Here is a 19,406-nt window from a genome sequence, read left to right on the forward strand (position 1 = left end):
AATGAATGGGAAGCTTCTTTTAGGTTTTTTTTTAGCAGATTTTTTAGTGAAACCGCGGGAAAAACGTGGGAAAACACGCAACGTGTGAACCCAGCCTCACACATTCAGTATTTGGTCAGTATTTTACCTCAGTATTTGTAAGCCAAAACCAGGTGAGGAACAGTCAGAGGAAAAGTTTAACAGAAACCCAGGAACTCCCCGCAGCCTCAGTGACGTCAGCGGGAGTCCCCGGCTGATCTGTGAATGAACTAATGACCGTGGGAAAAAAAAAAAAATCAGAAACTTTCCCACGGTAATTAGATCATCTACAGGCAGCCATTGAGGCTGCGCAGAGCTGAATCAATTCATTTTGTAGTAGATTACAGTGGGGCTGGTCGCATTAGCACCGGTCCTCATTGTAAACTATTTAACCTCTTCTGATGGATTACAGCGTGGGACATGACAGAACAGCGGAGAGGTAAGGATATTGGTGATTTTTTATGTTATTTTTTTTGCAGGTCATGGGTTTTTTTGGGATTACCAGACTAATAAAAATTTGTCAAAAACTTGGTGTATTTATTTCATTAAAAGGCTTTTTAATTAATGTCTGTGTGTGGTTTTTAACCCTTTCTTAGTATAGGGTTAATAATGGATTGGTGTCTTATTGACACCTCTCCATTATTAATCGGCTTAATGTCACCTTACAATCGAATGGTGACATTAACCCTTTGTTATATTAACCCATTCGCCACCGCTACAGGGCAATGGGAATAGAGAGGATAAGTGCCAGAATTGGCACATCTTATAGATGCGCCATTTCTGGGGTATCTGGGGGCAGATATTTGTAGCCGGGGGGGCCGAAAAGAATGGTCCCTTTCATGGCTATTAAAATCTGCCCTCACTCACCTGCTTTACCTCTCTGGTTGACAAATTACTGCAGGAGCCCATGCATTTTTTTTACAACAAATTAACCCCTTAAATTAACACCTACACCTCCCAGATTTTGCACACAAACCCTCATCTAATTATTAGCCAGGGACATATAAAAAAAACATGAAATGAAAAGGTTTACTATATGTAAGGCCGGTTTCACATTAGCGCATTTTCAGCGCGCGCACGGCCGGGGGTAGCTCCGCCCCCGATCCGGCTCTCTGCCCGGCGTGCCCGCCCCTTGCCTGTAGCGCCGCCTCCTAGCGGACAGCGGCGCCTGCGATCGGCGCACCCTATCTTTAGCATAGGGTGCGCAGATCGTGCGCAGGTCGTGCGCTAGTTGCGCTTTGACCTGCGCTGCGCAATTTTGACGGTGCGCCGTGCGCGCCAAAATCCGAAAAGTTCGATTTTGGCGCGCACGGCGCACCGTCAAAAGTGCGCAGCGCAGGTCAAAGCGCAACTAGCGCACGGCCTGCGCACGATCGGCGCACCCTATGCTAAAGATAGGGTGCGCCGATCGCAGGCGCCGTTGTCTGCTAGGAGGCGGCGCTACAAGGAAGGGGCGGGCACGCCGGGCAGAGAGCCGGCTCGGGGGCGGAGCTACCCCCGGCCGTGCGCGCGCTGAAAATGCGCTAATGTGAAACCAGCCTTAACCATGTGTCATTTCATGTCGGGTTGGGGAATGATTTGACAGAAGTCGGCAATTGAATTAGCGGCTATTCTGCTATGAAGAACTCTGTGAAATATAAATATATATATATATATGTGTGTGTGTGTGTCTCAATGACATGTGTATATATATATATATATATATATATATATACACACTGTATATATATTTTTATATATACACAGTATATATATGTATTCTATATGTCTAGAACTATTCTTTCGTTTGGATTTGAAAACCTGTCATTGGGCTCCATTATATGTCCGTTTCACAAACCTGCGAGAAAAAAAAACGGTATACGGATGCCATACAGATTACATACGGATGCTTACATGAGAAAAATACGCGGCCACACCCTGACAACAGATGATATATGAAGCACTATTTAGGGATCACTTTTGCGTATTACGGCCATACAATACGGTCCGTATTTTTCTACATTGTGTGTGACTCCAGCCTTAAACAGCAGAAACGAAGACTTTCATGAGTTTGGCTCCATACAAGCTCTGTACACACACCTACATACACTTTTGGGATTCCATATACTGTATATAAGTATGCTTCTGATTTCATTAGACAGGGCTATTCAATCAGTAAATAAATTAGACTGGAGATTTACTAAGCTTAATGTACAAGAATTCTGAGCCAAAACACATGCCCTGTACTACATTTATTAAGCATTTTAGACAATTCTTTTAAATCGCTCAGCAAGTAGCCATACCCTATTTGAAAAAGTAGCAAGGAATGAATATAATTATTGTTTGATAATCGCATTGCTGTAATAGCAATGAATGTGAAATATTCCAGCATTTTCCACTCACCAGAGGAGCACTTTCCTTGCTGCTTCTCTCCAGGCCAGGCCACATAGGACGTGTGTAATCTCTAGATAGAAGCTCTGCCGAGAAAATTATCAATAAGAAACAGCAGTGAGCTACAACGTAATCTGCCGTAGAGTTTCCAGCATGGTAGACAGATGAGCACATGGGAACACCAGGAATATACTGCTTTTTAGGTTACTATTTCAAATCTATATCATTTAAGCAGGTCTGTGAAATTTTAAAGTTTGAATTTGACGCGTGTTGCGTGTTTGCGTATTTTAGTCAAAATATCATCTACCTCAGTGTGAGGTAGTGACCGGTGTTACATGTGAGGGTCGCTATGTGTCCCCCAGGATGTGCACAGAACCATATTGAGGCCGCGGGAGGCATTGCTGTGTTTACAATGCAAAATAAAAGTAAGTGTTGGTCTTGGGCCAGCTATTTGCCCAAGGCAGATTTAAGAAAATCTGCCATGGGCTTTTATTTTTGGAGCAGACTACAGGATGGTAGTGGGGCGGTACGCTTCCGGCCAGGTCTTCCAAGTGGCCTATGGCCACAGGTTCCTTTGTAGAAACCCTGCATCACAGGGTTGGGTGTGTCAGTCTTGATTTGCAACCTGGCAGAGCAGGAGGCTCTGCAAAACTTCGGCCTGTGTGAAGCAACATGGAGCCAAGTGGAGCCACAAGGCCTGGCACACCTTAGCGTACATGGTGGTGCAGTCGCCACGGCTACTGGTCTCAGACACAGACTGTCTTGTTTCCCGGCTGCGATCCGGAGGATACCCTTTTGTTTTCTATTTTGTGAGTACGCTGAACATTAAAGAGACTTTGTTTTTGGAACTTTTCCTGTGGTCACTGCCCAACCCCGCTGCACTACACTCAGGTATTTTTTCATCTTGGCACCATTCAACAATGTAATGTTGGTTGGGAAAAATAGGTTGTTTGGCCTTGAGGGTGTAGTGTCGGTGGTGGGGTGCCGAGCTGGGGGGTGGTCCTACTTTTATACCGCGCAGAGATGACAACAGAGACACGATGGAGGCAGATTCTGGGTGCAACAGGTCCAAGTTTATTTCTTCACTTGCCGTCCGACTGACGGCACACCTCGCGGCCCTCCGTTTCCAGAGCCGCTTCTCACACCGTACACTGGAGACGTGTCTGCACACACCGTCCCCTCCTTTACTGTCGACGCTCCTGACAGTTCCGTCACTGTGGCCGCCTTAGGCCCATTAACCAACAGCGCTTCTACTGCTCAGTCGTCGTGTCACATACGGTGTCTTACACCCAGTACCTCGTCTCAACTGCGGTCCTTTCCTGTCAGGACCACCCCCCTGACGTCCTCTCTCCTCAGTCCCCCTGGTCTGGATTCTCCTCAGAGTGCACAGACTGTCGTAGTCCTCCTGTCACTTGAGCTCCCCCTGGGGACTGGAATCTTCTGGAACCCTCCCTCAGAATTTATAACTTCCCCGGTTCCTTGAAACTGTCACTAACTGTCACCACGCCCCCCATGACCAACGGTTTCTAAAGCCCTAAGCTGCTGTAAAGTCCTTTGCTCACACTCCACCCTGCCATCTAATGGTCATCCCAAGGTACTGCACGTCCACTACACTTTTCTAGTTGTTTCCCCACTGTAATCACTGTCTCCTACCTACACTGTGCAAACCTATCTTTCTTCACTCTGACTAGTCCGTCCGTCCGTCAGGTCACCTTCCCTACAAGGGGTGTACTTACATATTGCTGGACAGACTGCCTATTCTAATAGAATGGGTGTGACCAATAAGCTAAGATCACTGTATGTCAGGCCTCATTCAGACATCCATTTTTCACTTACTTGTTCTATAAGGCCACATTCATGTGTTCAGTATTTGGTCAGTATTTTACCTCAGTATTTCGAGAATACTTTTGTCATCGATGGGCATAAAACTTTTTACATTGAGTTTTCTGGCTAACTCGGTACCACAATATCATTTGTTATTTTACATCAGTATTTGTAAATCAAAACCAGGAGTGGGTGATAAATACAGAAGTGGTGACGTGTTTCTATTTTACTTTTCCTCTGATTGTTCCACTCCTGATTTTGGGTTACAAATACGGAGGTAAAATACTGACCAAATACTGAACGTATGAGTGTGGCCTAAGTGTTTTTCATGGATAGAACACGTAACACACTCATAAAACAGTACAAGTAGCATCGAGAACACTGCTCAGAAAGCAAATCAGAGCATTTAAAGGGAACCTGTCACCCCCCCAGGGGGGCGTTTTTCAGTTAAAGAGCCACCTTCAGCAGCACTAGGGCTGCATTCTGTGAAGGTGGCTCTTCTTTTTCTGACCTCTAGTAACGCTTAAATATAGACTTTTATAATTAGCTCTTCAAACCTGTAATGTGTCCCACAGGTATGATGTGTCCCCCTGTAGCAGCCGCCTACCAGCCATCCATCATGCCTGTCCAATGCCTTGGCACTGCCCACCATCTGTCCATCATGATGTCCCATGCGTCGCTGCCTCCTCTTGATTTGAATCCCAGCGCCTGCGCTGTGACAAGTGTTCTCGGGCATGCGCAGTGCGCGCTGCCTGAGAACCGACATCAGGCTATTGTGCCTGCGTGTTGCGGAGGCCCCAGCCCCATAGTGTGAATACATCATAACACACTGCGGGGTGGGATCTGGGGCCTTCACAATGCGCAAGCCTGATGTTGGTTCTTGGGCAGCGCGCACTGTACATGCCCGAGAACACTTGTCACAGCGCAGGCGCCGGGATTCAAATCAAGAGGAGGCAGCAACGCACGGGGCATCATGATGGACAGATGGTGGGCGGCGCCGAGGCACCGGACTGGCATGATGGACGGATGGTAGGCGGCTGCTACAGGGGGATACATCATACCTGAGGGACACATTACAGGTATGAGGAGCTAATTATAAAAGTTGATATTTCAGCGTTACTAGGGGTCAGAAAAAGAAGAGCCACCTTCACAGAATGCAGCTCTTTAACTGAAAAACGCCCTGAGGGGGTGACAGGTTCCCTTTAATATGCCGAAAACCAATAATTAGAGTTTCTCCTGTGATGTCTTGTGTGAGGACACAGCATTGTATCTTAAACAGACGTCTATTTTCAACAAGCCAAGAAGAATAGACTTATCTATATGTTAACTTTTGCTTGTGTACACCTGTATTGTTGACAATTTATTGTGACACATTATGCTCTTATCCTGGATGACTAGTGATGTTTGCTGATATGCTGATTACACATTGTCCAAGCCATCCAGTTTGCTGACTTGGAAAATATTGGAGTAAAAACTATATAAATAGATTACATAAATCAAACAATGCGAGTTGGTCTTACTAGCATTCTTCCCCTTTATCTGTGAATGCTGGATGAAGGTCCGATGGGCGTGGCTTAGTGGTCTCCTCCCCCCCTACCTCCACGGCTTGCTTCACGTAATCCTCGTCTGTGAATACCACAGACGCCGTTGGTTTCCGCGCTTGTGCAATGTAAAGGCCCCTGGCGCCTGCGCAGTATGCTTTGCCCAGCTGTGGACGAAGCATAAAATCATTACTGCACAAGCGCCGTTTTTTTCCAGCGCGGTCTATGCCCCGGAAGTCTTCACATGCCGGACACACTTCCGAGGCATAGACCCCTCAAAGGTGCGGGGTCGGGAGGAGTCAAAAGCCCTAATAGAATCCTTATGGGACCCACAATTTAGTGATATCTTTACATGAGATCACTAAATACGGGTGACAGATTCCCTTTAAGGGAAAAACAAATCCAAACTTACAGGGCCCTGTATGAAATAGTGATTGCTCCCTAAACCTAATAACTGGTTGGGCCACCCTTAGCAGCAACAACTGCAATCAAGCATTTGTGATAACTGGTAATGAGACTTTTATAATACTCTGGAGGAATTTTGGCCTGCTCATCTTAGAAGAATTGTTGCAATTCAACCACATTGGAGGGTTTCCAAGCATTAGCAACCTTTTTAAGGTCACAGCATCTCAGTCTGATTAAGGTCAGGACTTTGACTAGGCTACCCCAACGTTTTTATTTTGTTTTTCTTAAGCCATTTAGAGGTGGACTTGTTGGTGTGTTTTGGATCATTGTTCTGCTGCACAATGCAAGTGCGCATTAGCTTGAGGTCACGAACAGATGGCTGGAATTCTCCTTCATGAATTTTTGGTAGACTGCAGAATTCATTGTTCCATTTACCACAGCAACTCTCCCAGGTCCTGAAGCAGCAAAACAGCCCCAAACCATAACACTACAACCACCATAGAATCATAGAATCATAGAATCGTAGAGTTGGAAGGGACCTCCTGGGCCATCTGGTCCAACCCCCTGCTCAAAGCAGGATTCGCTAAATCATCCCAGTCAGATGTCTGTCCAGCCTCTGTTTGAAGACATCCATTGAAGGAGAACTCACCACTTCTCGTGGCAGCTTGTTCCACTCATTGATCACTCTAACTGTCAAAAAGTTTTTTCTAATATCTAATCTGTGTCTCCTCCCATTCAGTTTCATCCCATTGCTTCTAGTCTTTCCTTGTGCAAATGAGAATAAAGATGATCCTTCTACAATGTGACAGCCCTTGAGATATTTGTAGACAGCTATTAAGTCTCCTCTCAGTCTTCTCTTTTGCAAACTAAACAATCCCAAATCCTGCAACCTTTCCTCATAAGACAGGGTTTGCAGACCGGTCACCATTCTGGTTGCTCTTTTCTGAACTTGCTCCAGTTTGTTGATGTCTTTTTTAAAATGTGGTGCCCAAAACTGGACACAATATTCCAGATGAGGTCTGACCAAAGAGGAGTAGAGGGAAATAATGACTTCACGTGATCTAGACTGTATGCTTCTGTTAATACATCCTAGAATTGCATTTGCTTTTTTTGCTGCTGCATCACACTGTTGACTCATATTCAGTTTGTGATCTATTAGTATACCCAAGTCTTTTTCACATGTGCTGTTGCTTAGGCCTATTCCTCCCATTCTGTATATGCTTTTTTCATTTTTATTGCCCAGATGTAGTACTTTGCATTTGTCCCTGTTAAAAACCATTCTGTTAGTTGCTGCCCAGTTCTCCAGTTTATTTATATCTTTTTGAATCCTCTCTCTCTCTTCTCTAGTATTAGCTATCCCTCCTAGCTTTGTGTCATCAGCGAATTTAATCAGTTTACCCTCAATTCCTTCATCTAAATCGTTGATAAAGATGTTGAACAATACAGGGCCCAGGACAGAGCCCTGTGGTACCCCACTTGAGACATTCTTCCAACTGGATGTGCAGCCATTTACGACCACTCTTTGGGTCCGATCACTAAGCCAGTTATGAATCCACCTAACAGTTGCCTTGTCCATTCCATACTTAGTCATTTTTTCAATAAGGATTGTATGAGAGACTTTGTCAAATGCTTTGCTGAAGTCAAGATATACTATATCTACAGCATTTCCTTGATCCACCCAATCAGTGATTCCGTCATAGAAGGAAATTAAGTTAGTCTGACATTACTTATTAGTTACAAACCCATGCTGACTCTGTTTAATCACTTCATTCTTATCCAGGTACTGACATACATGTTGTTTAATAATTTGTTCAAAGATCTTTCCTGGTATAGAAGTCAGACTCACCGGCCTATAGTTGCCTGGGTCCACCTTCTTCCCCTTTTTGAAGATAGGAACAACATTTGCTCTTCTCCAGTCTTCTGGGACTTCTCCTGTTCTCCAAGAATTTTCAAATATTATGGAGAGGGGTTCAAAAATTTCTTCTGCTATCTCCTTCAGTACTCTGGGGTGTAATTCATCTGGACCTGGAGACTTGAATTCATTTAGGTTAGCTAAGTGTTTCCTCACTATCTTTCTGTTTATAGATATCCTGGATTCTTCTATACCCTTAATAGGACAGTGAAGAACAGTTGATGTCACATTTCCTTTCTGAGAGAAAACAGATGCAAAATAGGAATTTAAAAGTTCGGCCTTCTCAACATCCTGTCTTACCATTTCATCATTTTCATCCTGTAAAAATCCTATAGCATCTTTGACTTTTCTTTTACTTTTGACATATCCCCAAAATCCTTTATTATTGCTTTTGACATCTCTTGCAAGCCTCAATTCATTGTCAGCTTTAATAATCTGATTTGTGCCCTGCAGGTTCTACAGACAGCATTATATTCTTCTTTAGATATGCCTCCCTCTTTCCATTTTATAAACATTTTTTTCTTCCTTTTTAGCATGTGCTTAAGTTCTGTGTTCATCCATCCTGGCTTCCTTAAATGCTTCCTATTCTTCCCTCTTTTCGGAATTGTTAACAATTGTGCTTTGAGAATTTCATTTTTCAAGATTTCCCATCCTTCCTGGACATTTTTGTCTTTAAGGATATCCAGCCATTGGATACCTCCAATTCTCTTTCTGAATCCCTTAAAATCTGCCTTTCTGAAATCTAACCTAGACCTCTGAGTCTTCACAGGTCTTCCTCCTCTAGTTATCCAAAATTCTAAAATAGCATGGTCGCTACCTCCTAGGGTCCCAGCCACTTTTACCTCCTCAACCATTTCCTCCCTGTTTATAAGGATTAGATCCAAGGTAGCAGTTCCCCTTGTTTTCTCCCATACCTTTTGGAAGATAAAGTTGTCAGCAAGAGAGGATAAGAATTTCCTTGACCTGTTAGTTTTGCCTGAGAGAGATTCCCAACACATGTCTGGATAGTTGAAATCTCCCATGACAACTATGTCATATTTTTGGGAGAACTTGGCCATTTGATGCATAAAGAGTTCATCCATATCTTCAGCTTGCACAGGTGGCCTGTAGTAAATGCCTACAATGGTGTCCTTTCCATTGTTCTGTCCTTGTATTCTTACCCAAACAGTTTCCACAGAACTCCCAGTCTCTGAAGCTTCAATCTCTGTGCAGATATACACGTTTCTAACATACAATGCGACACCTCCTCCTCGTTTATCAAGTCTGTTTCTTGCAAATAAGTTGTATCCTTCTACTCTTGTATTCCAATCATGTGTATTGTCCCACCCAAGTTTCAGTGATTCCAATGACATCATATTTCTTTTCCTGCGTTAGTAGTTCCAATTCTCCTTGTTTGTTGCCCATGCTTTGTGCATTAGTATAGAAACATTTTAGTTTGTGATTGGTTTCTCTATCTCCAATATTTTAATTAATTAGATTCTTTTGTCTTTGTTCTTCCTTCCCACTTCTAATAGCAGAGTTCTCAATAGCATTTGTCAGGTGTATGGCTTTTTCTAGTCTTTTGCTTCTCTTCCCATGTTGTTCTAGTTTAAAGCTCTCCTTACAAGTGTAGCAAGACGACTTCCAAATACATGTTTTCCAGTCTTCGTAAGGTGCACCCCATCTCTAGCAAGTAGTCCATCGTAAAGGTACCTCACTCCGTGATCCAGAAATCCAAATCGTTGCTGACGGCACCATCGACGTAGCCAGTTGTTCACCTGCAGAATCTTATTCCACCATATTTTACTGTTGGTATGATGTTCCCTTTCTGAAATGCTGTGTTACTTCTACTCCAGATGAACTGGGACATAAACCTTCCAAAAAGTGCAACTTTTGTCTCTTTGGTCCACATCGTATACTCCAAAAAGTCATGGGAATCATCAAGATGTTTTCTGGCAAAACTGAGACAAGCCTTTATGTTTTTATTGCTCAGCAGTGGTTTTTGCCTTGGAATTCTGCCATGCAGGCCGTTGTTTGCATAGTCTCTTTCTTATGGTGGAGTCTGATGGTAGTGAAGGAGAGCGCCCCCCTCTTGAGTAAGCCCCCACCTTAAATATACGTCTCTCAAAGCACATGTTCTATATATTTATGGAGTTGATATTTACCATGAGCAAAACTTACATATGTGGTGAAGTTGACATTTACCATGAGTTAAACTTACAAAAATAACCTATGTAGTGTCAGCAGAAGGCAATGTTCAGTACAGAACTGAGTGTAATAAGAAATATAACCGATTATTAATATTTAACAGGCCTGCAGTTCTTTGGATGTTGTTGTGGGGTCTTTTGTCACCTCTTGGATGAGTCGTCACAGCGCTCTGGGTAATTTTGGTCAGCCGACCACTCGAGGGAAGGTTCACCACTGTTCTATGTTTTTGCCATTTTTAGATAATGGCTTTCACTGTAGTTCGCTGGAGTCCCAAAGCTTTAGAAATTGCTTTATAACTTTTTCCAGATTTTGATCTCTATTACCTTGTTTCTCATTTGTTCCAGAATTTCTTTGGATTGAAGCATGATGTCTAGCTTTTCAGGATCTTTTGGTCTACTTCACTTTGTCAGGCAGGTCCTATTTAAGTGATTTCTTGATTGAGAAAACGTGGCAGTAATCAGTCCTGCTTGTGACTAGGGAATTTGAACTTAACTTTCCAAAGATCTGATAAACCACAGTTAATTTATGTTTTAAGGGGGGCAATCGCTTTTTCCCTTTTTAATAAAGACCATAATTTAAAAACTGCATTTTGTGTTTACTTTTATCTTCATATAATATAATTTATAGTATAATATTTACAATTGTTGGGTGATCTGAAACATTGACGTGTGACTAACAGGCAAAAGAATAGGAAATCAGGAAACACTTTCGCACACCTGTATATGGCTCTGGTCTCAGTGTTTTTGCTATGTCAAATGGGTTGATAAGATTGTTGCAAACACCACTAATAATATATAATCTATGAACAAGGTATGACTGCTAAGAACCCGACCACTGGGTCGCCCAACTATATTAAGAATGGGAATCTCAAAGTCCTCAGCAATGAGCATGAGAAACCTCTGCTCTTTTCACTGTTTTTTTACTTTCTACTCTATTCGCACAACTGACTGAGAGTCTGGTACTCATGATTGTTGGGCATCTTAACAGCAATCATATATTCACTATCTATACTACAGAAATGGTGAGAAAATTTTGTTTATTAGAGATCCCCTAGTTTAACCCATATGTGGACACTGACAGAGTCTATTAACGGGAATTACCCTGCAGGAACTAAATCTGTGAAGACACCTTATGGCTTGAGGAGGTCGCAATCTGGGCCATGAATACATAAAGGTCTATTTACTCTAGATGATTTTGCGGCATCAAACAACCACTGACCTATAAATATTTGTCAACTGGAGGTTGTTTTTAGCATGTTTACACAAATAAACCACTCTTCAGATGCGCACTGGACGATTTGTAAGTTATCGCTCAGTGCTCATAGGTTGCCATTGTTCTGGGCAGCTCAGTTTCTGCTTACACAGGATGATGCACTGCTAAAAGTAATGATCTTTTGTTCTGTACAAAAGATCATTTCTTCTGATGAACAAGCATTTTTCCCAATCGTTCAGTGTTTGGCATCATGTTTAGACGGCAAGGTACTTTCAAAGAAGAATCCAGCACCATATGTTCTCATTGATTGTCTATTTAACTTTCAATTCACAACTTCTACACAACGGGGATCTCAGGTACCAGTCAAAAACATTGGAAATAGTGGAAAGGGAGAAGAGGAAAGGCACTCAACATCCCAATATAGTGTTCCTTTATTTAAAAAAAAAGTTAAAAACATAGCAGGCTTAGAATGTGACTGCAAGCAGACTATGACTCTTTCATGTTCAGTCGCACGTCAAGGGACACCCTGCATGGCAGAGTCAGCCGGGCAGGTTCCTACAATTCTTGAGGGAAGTGGAGTAGAACCAAGTAGAACAGTATAGAAAAAGTAACTAGAGATTTAATATTAAAGTATACTAAGATGAGTGTAACATACACCTGTCTTATGCTGAGAAATGTGTAACTGTAAAGGGGTTATCTATCTCTAACCACTCAATCTTGCACTAACCTTCTGTCAGGCTGGAAATTTATTATTATAATTATTATTATTCATTTTAATAGCGCCATTGAGCATAAATTACACCACCGATACACAACACTCTACCACCACTCCCCAAACAAATGGATGACTTTAAAAAGTACAGACTGCTGTCCAACAGTCAAAAGACCAAACACTTTCAGAAAGTCAATGGATTAATACAAGGTCCAAACTTATTAAAGCTTTAGGCTTTTATATAAGAAGGGCTTACAACAGAAATGTGAAAAAAGGGATAAAATAAGGCAACATATAGATATGCAAAATACATTTATACCAGTTATTTTACTCGGGGCAAATGTAGGGATTTAAAAAAAAAAAAAAATAGCTAACGTTCTCTCTTGTATGTAACTAAGGCAAAATCACAACATTTCACAGCGCTTTACAGATTCTCATGACTCATTGTCCCCTTTGGGGCCTACAATATGAATTCCTAATCTCTGGAGTGTGGGAGGAAATGCGAGTACTGAGAAGACATCTGTACAAACACTGGAGGAAGACTTGCTGAGCCCAGTGATCGTCTGCAGCGTTCACATAGGCTTTACTCCTGTTATAAGGATTGCAGCATGTCAAAAAAAGACCAAAGCAGCAGCGGCGCAGTTCACTGCACTGCAACAGAGGAGGGTGAGTAACTGCAAAGTTTTTTTTTCAACCAGAGCAAGCCTCCAGACCTAAAATAATTATTCCCGGAAAACCCCTTTAACAATTGAAATAGTTTTGTATAAATACTACTACGCTGAAATTAGGAAACAGTCATCATATAGAAAGAGATTAACCAAATCAGCACTACTGCACACAAGTATAGACATTTCAGCATCCTAGTGGAGCACTATGCAGGAAGCCAAGGTCTGGCTCTACTTCCCACAGCTGATAATTTAAAAGACAAATGAAGGCAATGAAGTGGCACTCACTAGGCACTTTACCCTTCTTTATCCCTTGTTACATGGTATACAAAGCATAAAATAAGACGGGGGATAAGCTAAAGTTGCAGTTGTTCGCTCCAGGCGACACTTTCTTTGATCTCTTTGGGCTTGCATCTCACGCACCTTCATACAGTTCTGCAGCCTTTTATGTGATAGTGGGGTCTACAGAGCCCTTAGAAATAAAAACTTAGTCTTGACTCTTTATCTCTACATGGTTTACTTCTACGCCACCAATTCAAGGGATAAGACTTCTTAAACCTTACTAAAGCTTACACTGCTAATGTTGTCAGCGCAATCGTTACACAACTCCAAAAATGCTCCAGATAGAAAAAGCTCTATACATGAAGAAACACGCACAGTGCCTACTCTCCAAAGACTTTGGTCACAGCACAGAACGGCAGCATTAAAAAACAAAAAGCAACTACCTTCAGCTAAGAAGAAAAGAAACAAATGTGGTTATCAGACATGAAATACCTTACGAACGTGGCTGCAGTGAAAATCTCTCATAATATGGTTTTATCAGAGTGGAGACAGGTAAGGCTCGTCTTCTCGTGGAGGCTTGCTGCGATAACTCGGGATTTGCATCACCGGCTCCTGAGGCACCTGGTTGTCCTAACAACCTGCCTCTTCTCTACTGATGTCATTTATTTTGCATGAACAAACAAGCAGTGTCATTCTTATGTTGGATTTTTAGCAGTACACGATATTGAGTAATCATAAAGAAGGGCAAGAGAAAGGTATGCAAAACCAGTGATCACCAAAAAATACACAAAATTGTATTACGGTAAATCATGAACAACATATGAGAAAGCAAACAAATTAAAAACATTTAAAAGAGAAACAAATTATTTCCTGCAAAGACCACACACCAACAACAGCCTATAATATGGCCATTGGAGGTCCCAGAAATGGATGGTAGGACATATATCAGAATAGGGGGCAAAGCATGTAAACATAGACAATAAAGTGCAACAGTGCCAAATATCCAATAAAAACAAAAAGTACATATATGGTTTAAAGAGTCCTCAAACATATATATACGTGCATGCATGGGTACAGGCAGCAAAATACATATGTAAATCATATCCCATAGGTGCTCTGTGTTGAATATGCAAGGTCCTCAATAATCTATGTCCTACAAAATATAATGAATGTCGAAAAAGTGCAGGAAATGCAAAAATGTTATAATGAACACGCGCACCGCTTGTCAAACGCCGTGCAGTGTCCCACCAGCTTTTGTCATGGACATATGTTCTCCATGATTTAATAAAATTTCGTATATATTTTGGTGATCACTGGTTCTGCATACCTCTTTTCTCTTGCCCTTCTGGTACTCTTGTATGCATGAGGGTAATCCTAGTGTCTTGAATTTTTCTGGGTGGTGCCCACTCCCATTTATTTTGCAATATAGAGTAATTGTAACCAGAACTGAATATCTGTCTATTATGAAGAGCTATGACATAAAACAAAGAACAAAAATAATGTAAAAAAAGGCAAGCATTGATAATAGAGTATAAAACTCCTAACAGCACCCATTTTAACAAAAGGTTATTTTTCATATATTGAAAATAATATACACTTCTAGTTTCTGTTAAGATTCTGATTCCCAGTACCCCTGTGGGGCCACTGAAAAGTGAAAGGACCTCGTTAATATGAATTCCCAACATACCGTAGTAAGTGATAGCATTTTGGACCAATATGCTTTACATGCTAATTGGTGGGAGTCCTTACACAAGGATACTAACTGAACACTGAAATTAAATGGGATTGCTGAAAAAAAACAAACATTTTTTAAAGAACCTTAAAATCAGTGAGTGAGGGCATGTTTTGCTTCAGTGAGTTTTTTTTTTAATAAAATGCAGAATACTTTTTTGGCATTTTTAGGCACTTTTTCTCTCAATAGAATAGTTGGCAAAAAGACATACAATCATATTAAATATAAACCCCACTAAAGTCCATTTAAGGAATACTATAAATAAATGCTTCCAATTACAGTCATAGTCCACTTAAAATCTTAAATGGAATATGACTGCTGCAAAAAAATTAAGATTGATGTATAAATGTTGTATTCACAATCAACAAATCAACATTCATGGTATTTTAATGACATTTTTGTTGGCTTTTTATGGTTACTTTAAAGCATACATGTAGTTCATAATAAGCTATTATGTGTGTACATGAAAAATGACACTGATTATGACCATTATGTAACTTTTATCTGCGTTTTTCCCAAGGGTAGGCTCTATCTCTAATTTTTAATTCTCTCTGTGCTGGTGGGTGGAAGCTCAGGGATTTTTTGAGGGATTCCTGCTCTTCTCCCTCTGTGTAGTATGCTGACAGAAGCAACCGCAGAAGTCTGAAGCATATTATACATCAGTATTAAGCAGTGTAGCCGTTTGTACAGTGTATTGAGAAGCACTGGGTGATATACAATGGGGAAAAAAAAGTATTTAGTCAGCCACCAATTGTGCAAGTTCTCCCACATAAAAAGATGAGAGGCCTGTAATTGACATCATAGGTAGACCACAACTCTAAGGCTGGTTTCACATTTGCGTTTTTTAGCGCTGGAAAAAAACGCACACCTGCGCATGCGTTTTTTCCCCTATATTTAACATGGGTGCGCATACCTGCGCGCTGGTAAGCGCATGTATGCGATTTTCATGCGCTGCGTTTTTTTGGGGTGTGCGTTGGGATTTTCCAGACGCAGCATGTTGCATTTTTTGGCCCTGCAAAAAAGCGCATGCGCACATATGCGCACGTTTTGCGCTAAAAATGGCCATTATAGCCTATGGATGCGCATATGTGCGCACTGGCATGCTCATGTATGCGTTTTTTTGCATATGCGTTTTTTTTTTTAAACCATGGAATTTAGGGGTTTGGGTTAGAGTTAGGGTTAGTTAAGGGGGTTTAGGGTTAGGGTTATGGTCAGGGTCAGGGTTAGGGTTGGGGTTTGGGTCAGGGTTAGGGTTAAGTATGGTTTTGTTAAGGATTAGGGTCATGGTTAGGGTCAGGATTAGGGTTAAGTATGGTTTTGTTAAGGGTTAGGGTCAGGGTTAGGGTTAGGGTTAGGGTTAGGGTCAGGGTTAGGGTCAGGATTAGGGTTAAGTATGGTTTTGTTAAGGATTAGGGTCAGGGTTAGGGTCAGGATTAGGGTTAAGTATGGTTTTGTTAAGGGTTAGGGTCAGGGTTAGGGTTAGGGTTAGGGTTAGGGTCAGGGTTAGGGTCAGGATTAGGGTTAAGTATGGTTTGGTTAAGGGTTAGGGTCAGGGTCAGGGTTAGGGTTAGGGTCAGGATTAGGGTTAAGTATGGTTTTGTTAAGGGTTAGGGTCAGGGTTAGGGTTAGGGTCAGGATTAGTGTTAAGTATGGTTTGGTTAAGGGTTAGGGTCAGGGTTAGGGTTAAGTATGGTTTTGTTAAGGGTTAGGGTCAGGGTTAGGGTTAGGGTTAGGGTCAGGGTTAGGGTTAGGGTTAGGGTCAGGGTTAGGGTTAGGGTTTAGGGTTTGGGTTATGGTTAAGTATGATTTGGTTAAGGGTTAGAGTTAGGGTTAGGGTTAGGGTCAGGGTTAGGGTTAGTAAAGTCATGGTTTGGGTAGTGTGAGGGGCCACCTAAAAATGTTGGAAAAAAACGCAAACGCGGTAAAAACGCGCTAAAAACGCATACAAACGCATAAAAACGCTGCGTTTTTTTCATGCATGCTCATAAAAATGCTTGAAAAAAACGCAGCAGTTGTATGCTTATGTATGCGTTTTTTCAATGCGTTTTTTTGCGGGAAAAACGCGCTGCAAAAAAAAGCAAGTGTGAAACTAGCCTAAGAGTCAAAATGAGAAAACAAATCCAGAAAATCACCTTGACTGATTTGGCAAGATTTATTTTGCAAATTTTGGTGGAAAATAAGTATTTGGTCACCTAAAAACATGCAAGATTTCTGTATCTTCTTCTTTAAGAGACTCCTCTGTCCTCCACTTATTACCTGTAGTAATGGCACCTGTTTGAACTTATCATCAATATAAAGGACACCTGTCCACAATCTTCAACAGTCACACTGCAAACTCCACTATGGTGAAGACCAAAGAGCTGTCCAAGGTCAGCAGAAACAAAGCTTGGTGTGATGAAATCAACTGTGGGGGCAATAATAACAAAATGGAAGACACACCAGACCACTGATAATCTCCCTCGATCTGGGGCTCCGCGCAAGATCTCATTCCGTGGGGTCGAAATGATCACAAGAATGGTGAGCAAAAATCCCAGAACCACATGAGGGGACCTAGTGAATGACCTGCATAGAGCTGGGACCACCGTAACGAAGGCTACCATCAGTAACACACTACGTCGTCAGGGACTCAGATCCTGCAGAGCCAGACGTATCTCCCTTCTTAAGCCAGTACATGTCCAGGCCCATCTGAAGTTTGCTAGAGAGCATTTGGATTATCCAGAAGAGTATGGGGAGAATGTCATATGGTCTGATGAAACCAAAGTAGAACTGTTTGGTAGAAACAAAACTCGTTGTGTGTGGAGGAGACAGAATGCAGTGTTGCATCCAAAAAGCACCATACCTACTGTGAAGCATGGGGATGGCAACATCATGCTTTGGGGCTGTTTCTCTGCAAAGGGACCAGGACAACTGATCCGTGTACATGAAAGAATGAATGGGGCCAAATATCGTGAGATTTTGAATACAAACCTCCTTCCATCAGCAAGAGTATTGAAGATGAAACATGGCTGGGTCATTCAGCATGATAATGATCCCAAGCACACCGCCAGGGCAATGAAGGAGTGGTTTCATAAGAAGCATATAAAGGTCCTGGAGTGGCTTAGCCAGTCTCCAGATCTCAACCCCATAGAAAACCTTTGGAGTGATATGAAAGTCTGTGTTGCCCAGTGGACAGGTCCACACCATCAGTTCTCTAGAGAAGATCTGCATGGAGGAATGAGCCAACATACCACCAATAGTGTGTGCCAACCTTGTGAAGACTTAAAGAAATCGTTTGACCTCTATCATTGCCAACAAAGGATATACAGTATAACAAAATATTGAGATGAACTTTTGTTAATGACCAAATACTTATTTCCCACCATAATTTGCAAAATAAATCTTGCCAATATCAGACAAGGTGATTTTCTGGATTTGTTTTCTCATTTTGACTCTCATAGTTGTGGTCTACCTATGATGTCAATTACAGGCCCTCTCATCTTTTTAAGTGGGAGAACTTGCACAATTGGTGGCTGACTAAATAATTTTTTTCCCCACTGTAAACGCTTACTAAAAAGAATTTGTTAGACAACTGTATTTAAAGAATTCATGTCAATAGAGAACATGATACCAAACCAAGATAACTACATATACAGTGGGGAAAAAAAGTATTTAGTCAGTCAGCAATAGTGCAAGTTCCACCACTTAAAAAGATGAGAGGCGTCTGTAATTTACATCATAGGTAGACCTCAACTATGGGAGACAAACTGAGAAAAAAAAAATCCAGAAAATCACATTGTCTGTTTTTTTTTCATTTTATTTGCATATTATGGTGGAAAATAAGTATTTGGTCAGAAACAAGCAATCAAGATTTCTGGCTCTCACAGACCTGTAACTTCTTCTTTAAGAGTCTCCTCTTTCCTCCACTCATTACCTGTAGTAATGGCACCTGTTTAAACTTGTTATCAGTATAAAAAGACACCTGTGCACACCCTCAAACGTCTGACTCCAAACTCCACTATGGTGAAGACCAAAGAGCTGTCAAAGGACACCAGAAACAAAATTGTAGCCCTGCACCAGGCTGGGAAGACTGAATCTGCAATAGCCAACCAGCTTGGAGTGAAGAAATCAACTGTGGGAGCAATAATTAGAAAATGGAAGACATACAAGACCACTGATAATCTCCCTCGATCTGGTGCTCCATGCAAAATCCCACCCCGTGGGGTCAGAATGATCACAAGAACGGTGAGCAAAAATCCCAGAACCACGCGGGGGGACCTAGTGAATGAACTGCAGAGAGCTGGGACCAATGTAACAAGGCCTACCATAAGTAACACACTACGCCACCATGGACTCAGATCCTGCAGTGCCAGACGTGTCCCACTGCTTAAGCCTGTACATGTCCGGGCCCGTCTGAAGTTTGCTAGAGAGCATTTGGATGATCCAGAGGAGTTTTGGGAGAATGTCCTATGGTCTGATGAAACCAAACTGGAACTGTTTGGTAGAAACACAACTTGTCGTGTTTGGAGGAAAAAGAATACTGAGTTGCATCCATCAAACACCATACCTA

At 41.9% G+C, this 19,406-nt stretch overlaps 1 protein-coding gene across 6 annotated transcripts in view; it reads right to left on the bottom strand.

Moving 5' to 3' along the window:
* Nucleotides 1-19,406, bottom strand: part of ABCG2 (ATP binding cassette subfamily G member 2 (JR blood group)) — a 241,032-nt gene that overhangs the window by 206,073 nt on the left and 15,553 nt on the right. For 3 of the 6 annotated variants that reach the window (XM_073590845.1, XM_073590871.1, XM_073590836.1), the window contains exon 3: nucleotides 2,401-2,474. The exons of the other annotated variants lie outside the window; for them this stretch is intronic. The gene's annotated coding sequence lies outside the window, so the exon portion shown is untranslated. The remainder of the gene's footprint in view (nucleotides 1-2,400; nucleotides 2,475-19,406) is intronic. 6 annotated transcript variants of the gene reach the window in all.

This window comes from Dendrobates tinctorius, unplaced genomic scaffold (genome assembly GCF_039654945.1).
Source record: "Dendrobates tinctorius isolate UK_male_01 unplaced genomic scaffold, ASM3965494v1 ptg000011l, whole genome shotgun sequence".
Classification (NCBI taxonomy): domain Eukaryota; kingdom Metazoa; phylum Chordata; class Amphibia; order Anura; family Dendrobatidae; genus Dendrobates; species Dendrobates tinctorius.